We start from the raw sequence: 6128 nt of genomic DNA, 5'->3' as shown, positions 1-6128 counted from the left end.
TCATAAATTGAAACTCTGTAAAACCATATAAAAGAGTAAATTTTTTAGAAAAAAAAAAAGCTTTTGCAGATCCATACTTTAAAAACTATTTCAGAGTTCCAAAAGGGACAGCATATGGTAATAAAAGGAAGACAATAAAGTGAAAACAGGTGCATGCAGAATGAAACTGACAGTAAATAAAAAGTTTTACATTGCATATAATGATGAATACATAATAACACTACAAAGCTATATATGTACTTACAAGGGACACTTGTTTTCTGTTTCCCAGGAGAACAAAGTGATTTTAACTCTCCTCCTATCTCTGTCCCAAGCACTGTCCCTACTGTTCTGAGAAGTGAAAGTGTATTAAGTCTTTTTTCTTTTCCTAAGTGTTACCAGGTACGCCTTCTTCACGATGCCACTCACAGGTATAGCAAAGCTAGACGACTTCCTTTGCCCATCACCCCACACTATTTCTGTAGCTTTAGGTTTCGGTTCATGTGTGGTTTGTAATATTTGGGATACTGTATACAGAAATTCCATTCTGCATTAAAGTTGGTCAGCTGAGATCACAAGGGCTGTTTTACCAGACTGAATTACACCTTACGAGTTTGAAGAAAAACTACATCCCACTGACCCTCTCCACAAAGGACGCCACTAAAACTAAAATTACCAAAAGATTTAAAGGGGTTTTCCCATGAAGGACATTTATTACATATACACAGGACCCAAACCTATCTCTAGAATGGGGCCCCCTCATCCTGGTTCTAGCTTTTTGTGCCCACGCTGACTCCCGGCTACTTTCTGGTTACATGGTCGGTAGTTATGAAAACAGTGTAACTCGCATGCTTCACTGTTTCTGTAACTTCCGACCACGCAATCAGGGAGTGGCCGGGAGTCAGCATGAGTACAAAAAGCTAGAACCGGGATGATGGGGCCCCATTCTAGAGATAAGTGCGGGTCCCAGAGGTGGGGCACACATCTATCTGACATTTATGACATATCCTGTGATAGATGTCCTTCATGGGAAAACAGCTTTAAGATCCAGTGATGCATCTCGCTCGCTATCTTCCGCTCTATGGCAGTCCATAGTGATAATAAAACATTTAAATATGCGCCACCAGCCACTTTACTCAATTTTAGTGAGTGGCGACAAACCCAGGGTTCCAACCTGCAGGTTCAATTTGCTGTTACAAAACAGTGACTGAATATATTCAGGTCACTGCCTATTAAACAACACAGATTAAAAAATATTCTTTAGGGAGTTTGTATCGTTGAGAATCTAGATTTCTTACAGGAGTTCTCCTTTAAGTATTGTATTATTTAGAAATGCCTTTGTTCAGTGGCACTACTAACTTCAAGTCCATATGTAGTTACCTCCCCCTAGTAATGTTTGCGTGCAGCCAGAAGTGTATAATATAAAACGCCTCGTCGGGTATTCCTGTCTCCGCATTTTTCAGCTATCCACCAGAACGAGGGACCACAGCGTTTGGCTGTTTCTGTCAGCTCCATAGACTTTGAATGGAGTGGCACTGCACATGCTCGGCCTCAGCTACATTCAAACTCATTCAAGCTGCCATTTTGCAGCTAGGGGGGGGGGACGTGGGACCCCCCACCGTTTTAGCATTTATTAACTATCCAGTGGATAGGTGACACTGCTGGAGGTTGGAATACCCCTTCGACTTTTGTGGAAGCAGAAGAATTGGAGCACTATTTGTGAAAAATGCAGCTCCCACCACAATAAAGATATTTTATAACGTTTTTTGTGGACATAAACATTAATGTAAAAAAAACAAAAACATTTGGTGCAGCTCTCAATGGTAGTGGGGTCATATTAAGTTTTGCTATGGGGATCTATCATTTCTGGGTCTGTGCCTTTATCTGTATCCTTCGAACATATTACATGTGGACAGATTTTTTTTTATGGATCAATGCTCCACTGGGGACACATTTTAAAAGCATTTACTCTTTTTACAATCTTCACTTTTATATGCTTTATGTGTGCCACTGTAACGTGGTATTATTTTGTGTTGCATGCAGTGTGGTCGTTATAAACAGACAAGCTTTTTTTTCTTGTACGGAATTTCTTCAAGGCTGTAAATCCAGATAGAAACAATAACAACAAATGAGTTTTACTACACAAAGATTATTCTGGAAATTGTTTAATTGTAATTGGATCTTTTTTACAATAAGGCTATGTTCACATGGCTTATTTTCAAGCTTATTTTTGAGCATAAAAGGCTCCATTTTATGTCCCATAATACACTTGAAATAAGCCTGCAAACAGTTTCCCATTGATTTTAATGGGAAATGCACTGTGTTGTTCACATGAGGCATATATTTTTACCTTGCTGAATTAAAAAAAGTGCCTCGTAATTTTCAACCACTTTTTTTTTGTATGTGTGAATATACCCTAAGGGCACGGCCAGACGTGGCAGAATTGCTGTGGAACTCTCCAGCGGACGTTTTTTTACAGTTGCTTCAATACATTTTTAGGTAAGTTAGTTCAGACGTTGCGGAAAACTCCGCTGCGGACCATAGGCTGCAGTGCGGAATTTTCCCTCCACAGCATGCACTGTCTGTTGCGGAGAAGAAGCGGAATTTCACTGCGGATTTCAGCCTTTGCAAAAAAAACTGAAATCCGTGGCAAGTCCGCTGTCTTTTCTGCAACGTCTGAATTACCTGTCAAATATGCAAATGTTGGTGCAGATTCGTTGCGTAATTGCCCCAAATCTGCACCAACATTTGCAGCGGAAAAACTCTGCCACATCTCGCCGTGCCCTAAGGGTGTGCTCACAAGTGGCATACTTGCATTGTATTTTTTTGCATTGTAAAAATATGCTGTGACACCACAATGTATACCTAATGGGAAAAATATTCTGCAATGTAGGCACAGTTCTTTAGCTCTTGCGTTGCAGAATATTTTTTTCCATAGGCATACATTGCAAAATTTCTCATAGCATAGTTTTAGGCTGCGGAAATACAATGCAAATCCACCACATGTGATCGCACCCTTAGGCCTCCTTTACACACACTTTTTTTTCTCACTTACTTTTGCATGTAAAGAACGCCATGAATTTCAATTTTTCATTGCGTGTTTTTTACAAACATTTTGTATTGGGTTTTTTCAATTCATTACATTTTTCCGCCATTCCTAAAGTTCTATGGAGAAGCCTATGGGAGAAACACCTGAAAAAATGCCATGCCTAGAGCATTTTGAATTTTGAAAAAAAAAACACCACTCACCCATAAAATGCCCTAAAGTCCAATGAAACCTAGTCGCTGTGTAACAAACTTTGTAGTACATTTCAGTTTGGCAGCCTTAACAAATATGTGGTTTTATTCAGCCTATTGTTGTGCTTTTGGCTAGGTTTAATCAAACTACCTGTCCCAAAAATCTAGATAGATATTTAAAAAGGGGCTTCCCCTAAGGCCAGGAAATTTAGTTCATTTTTCTCTTGAGCAATTCTGTCAGAATTAAGTGTATTACCCGATTTAATTACAAGTCTAGCATGCGGAGTCTCTCAGGATTGTAGAAATAAGGCTAGAGGTGAGACAAACATTGGCGCACATGATTACAGGAGTATTAAATAATCACCTAATTACACATATAGCAGTAGGTCATACAAAGATGGGGCAATGGGTGGATTTATTCATCCATGCAATATACACTACCTGGCCAAATGCATGTGGACACCTGACCATCACACCCATATGAACTTTTTGGACATCCCATTCCAACACCATTTTAATATAGAGTTGGGCCCGCATTTAGGGGTGTTAACAGCCTCCACTTTTCTGGGAAGGCTTTCCATAAGATTATGGTGTGTGTCTGTGAGAATTTGTGCTCATTCAGCCAAAAGAGCATTTGTGAGGTCAGGCACTGATGTTGGACGAGAAGGTCTTGCTCACAATTGATGTTCCAAATCCTCCTAAAGGTGTTAGATGGGGTTGAGGTCAGGGATCTGTGCAGACCACTCAATTTTCTCCACACCAAATTCGTCAAAGCATATCTAAATGGACCTTGCTGTGTGCACAAGCCAAATCATTAAAAACAGTCCCAAATCATTATCCCTCCTCCACCAAATTCTACATTATGCACTATGCATGCTCGTAGATAGCGTCCTACTGGCATCCACTAGAGCCATATTTATCCATTAGACTGCTAGATAGTGAGTCCAGTGATGGCGTGCTTTAGGCCTCCTTTATACAATACTTTTTTTAAATATGTAAAAAAAACTCCCTGTGTTGCAAGTGTTTTTAATAGCTCTTTTAACATGCGTTTTTAGAGGCTTTTTTATGTCATTTTGTACATGCGTCTTTTTCTGGGGTTTTTGAAGTCCTATAGAGAAGCCTAAAAAAACAGCAGAAAAAAACCCAAAACCTTGAGCATGCTGTTTGCAATGGGTGTGGTTTATATGCCTGAACTCAGTAATTGGGAGGGTTGTCCACATACTTTTGGTCAAATAGTGTACATTGGAGATTGGCAGGATAACTAAGGATTTAACCATTGTTTTATTACACACATAGCAATATAAGCATTGAGGCATAAACATTTTGTCCGGAATATAATATAGTACTGTGATTAGCACGTGTATTAGCAGTTTGTTGAGGTGAGAATGTGGAGTATGGACCTCCATGAATGATGTTAAGCGCCTATAAAGAGGTAAAAAGGGCTGCACTGCATTGCTGATCCTTGAAGTTGTCGCTTATCCTTAGTATTGAGCCTGTCAGAAGCAAGTCCGCTATAACCATAGGTAAACGGTGGACCCCCTGGCAGCAGCACAATTTTCAACTGTATCCGCATCCTTTGGATGCGGACATAGTTAAAAACTATGGCAGAACAGGAAGCCATCGGGTTAGGTAAGTATTTATTTTATTACTTTTAGGGGGCACTATGGATGCATTATACTGTGTAAAGAGGTACTAGGGGGAATGATTCTAGGCGAGGCAGCACTATGGGGGCATCATATTGTGTGAGTAGATGGTGTGTAAGGGGGCACTATGGTGGAAGTATGCTGTGTGGGGGGAACTATGTGGGTATTGTAATGTGTGGGGAGGCACTATGGAGGCATTATACCAGGTTGGAGCACTATGGGGGCATGATACTGTGAGAGGCGGCACTATGGGGGCATTATACTGTGAGGGGGCACTATCGTGGTATGATACCATGAGGGGGCACTATACTGTGTGGGCAGGAACTGTGGGGTATTACACTGTGTGGGTAGACAGTATGGGGCATTATACTGTGTGGGAGCACTATGAGGGAACTCTTAAAATCTTTGCACTGGACCCACCAACGTGTTAAAATGTCCTGGTGAGAAGGTGTCTTCTTGTGTTTTACTTATGTTCAATTCTTATTTTTAACTCTTCCACCATTTCATATTATAAGACAGTCCAATTTGTCAGTGAGCTTAGACAATTATATAGTTTACTATATATTGGTTACCTAATCAGAGCTAAAAACAAGCAAACTAACAATGGTTCTCGGGTCTGTGAACGGATAATAAAGAAACTCTGTTATGGCATTGCAAGATGATGGATCCCTTGCCCGGGACGATAATGGTTAAATTGTTGTTGTTTCATTTCCTTACTCTAAACCATTCTTTATACCAGTATTGTAGGGCAAAGACTATATTGTGTCCTACTGTCCCTTCAGGGGAAGATTTGTTGTGTATTCTCTACATTGGGAGGGGCTGGATGCTGTGTACCATGTGGTTCCTAGCCTCTACGTTGGATTTCAGATTCGTCACGTCGTCAGGGAGGTGTGCATGTCGCTATCTTACACTTAGGATATACCACTATACCCTGTACAAATGTATAAGCTGATTATGCATAATATGTTATTGCACGGTTACTTTTATTACCTGTCAGAGTCCTCTCCTTGTCGGAGCTTTTAGAGCAGGGGTCTCAAACTCGGCAGGGTAAGCGGGCCGCATATAGAAAAAATGGGAAGTTGACGGGCCGCATTACTTTCAAATTTGATACAATACAAAATTATTGTTAATAAATTACTTATTTGAACTACTATAACACTATATTACTATAATAATAATAATACTACATTACTATAAAATTAATACTACATTACTATAATAATACCGCTAGGTTTAAAATTTGAGATATTTCTCCACGTGCTTATTTCA

At 40.0% G+C, this 6128-nt stretch overlaps 1 protein-coding gene across 1 annotated transcript in view; it reads right to left on the bottom strand.

Annotated features, from left to right (window-relative positions):
• The window catches only part of LOC142741277 (polymeric immunoglobulin receptor-like), a 134752-nt gene extending 134398 nt beyond the window's left edge, over positions 1-354 (bottom strand). The window contains exon 1 of the mRNA XM_075850672.1: positions 245-354. The gene's annotated coding sequence lies outside the window, so the exon portion shown is untranslated. The remainder of the gene's footprint in view (positions 1-244) is intronic.
• Positions 355-6128: the final 5774 nt, after the last annotated feature.

This window comes from Rhinoderma darwinii, chromosome 2, assembly GCF_050947455.1.
Source record: "Rhinoderma darwinii isolate aRhiDar2 chromosome 2, aRhiDar2.hap1, whole genome shotgun sequence".
NCBI classification, from domain to species: Eukaryota; Metazoa; Chordata; class Amphibia; order Anura; family Rhinodermatidae; genus Rhinoderma; species Rhinoderma darwinii.
Note: the sequence above shows the minus strand (reverse complement) of the source record. Positions and strands in the feature narration are given on the sequence as shown.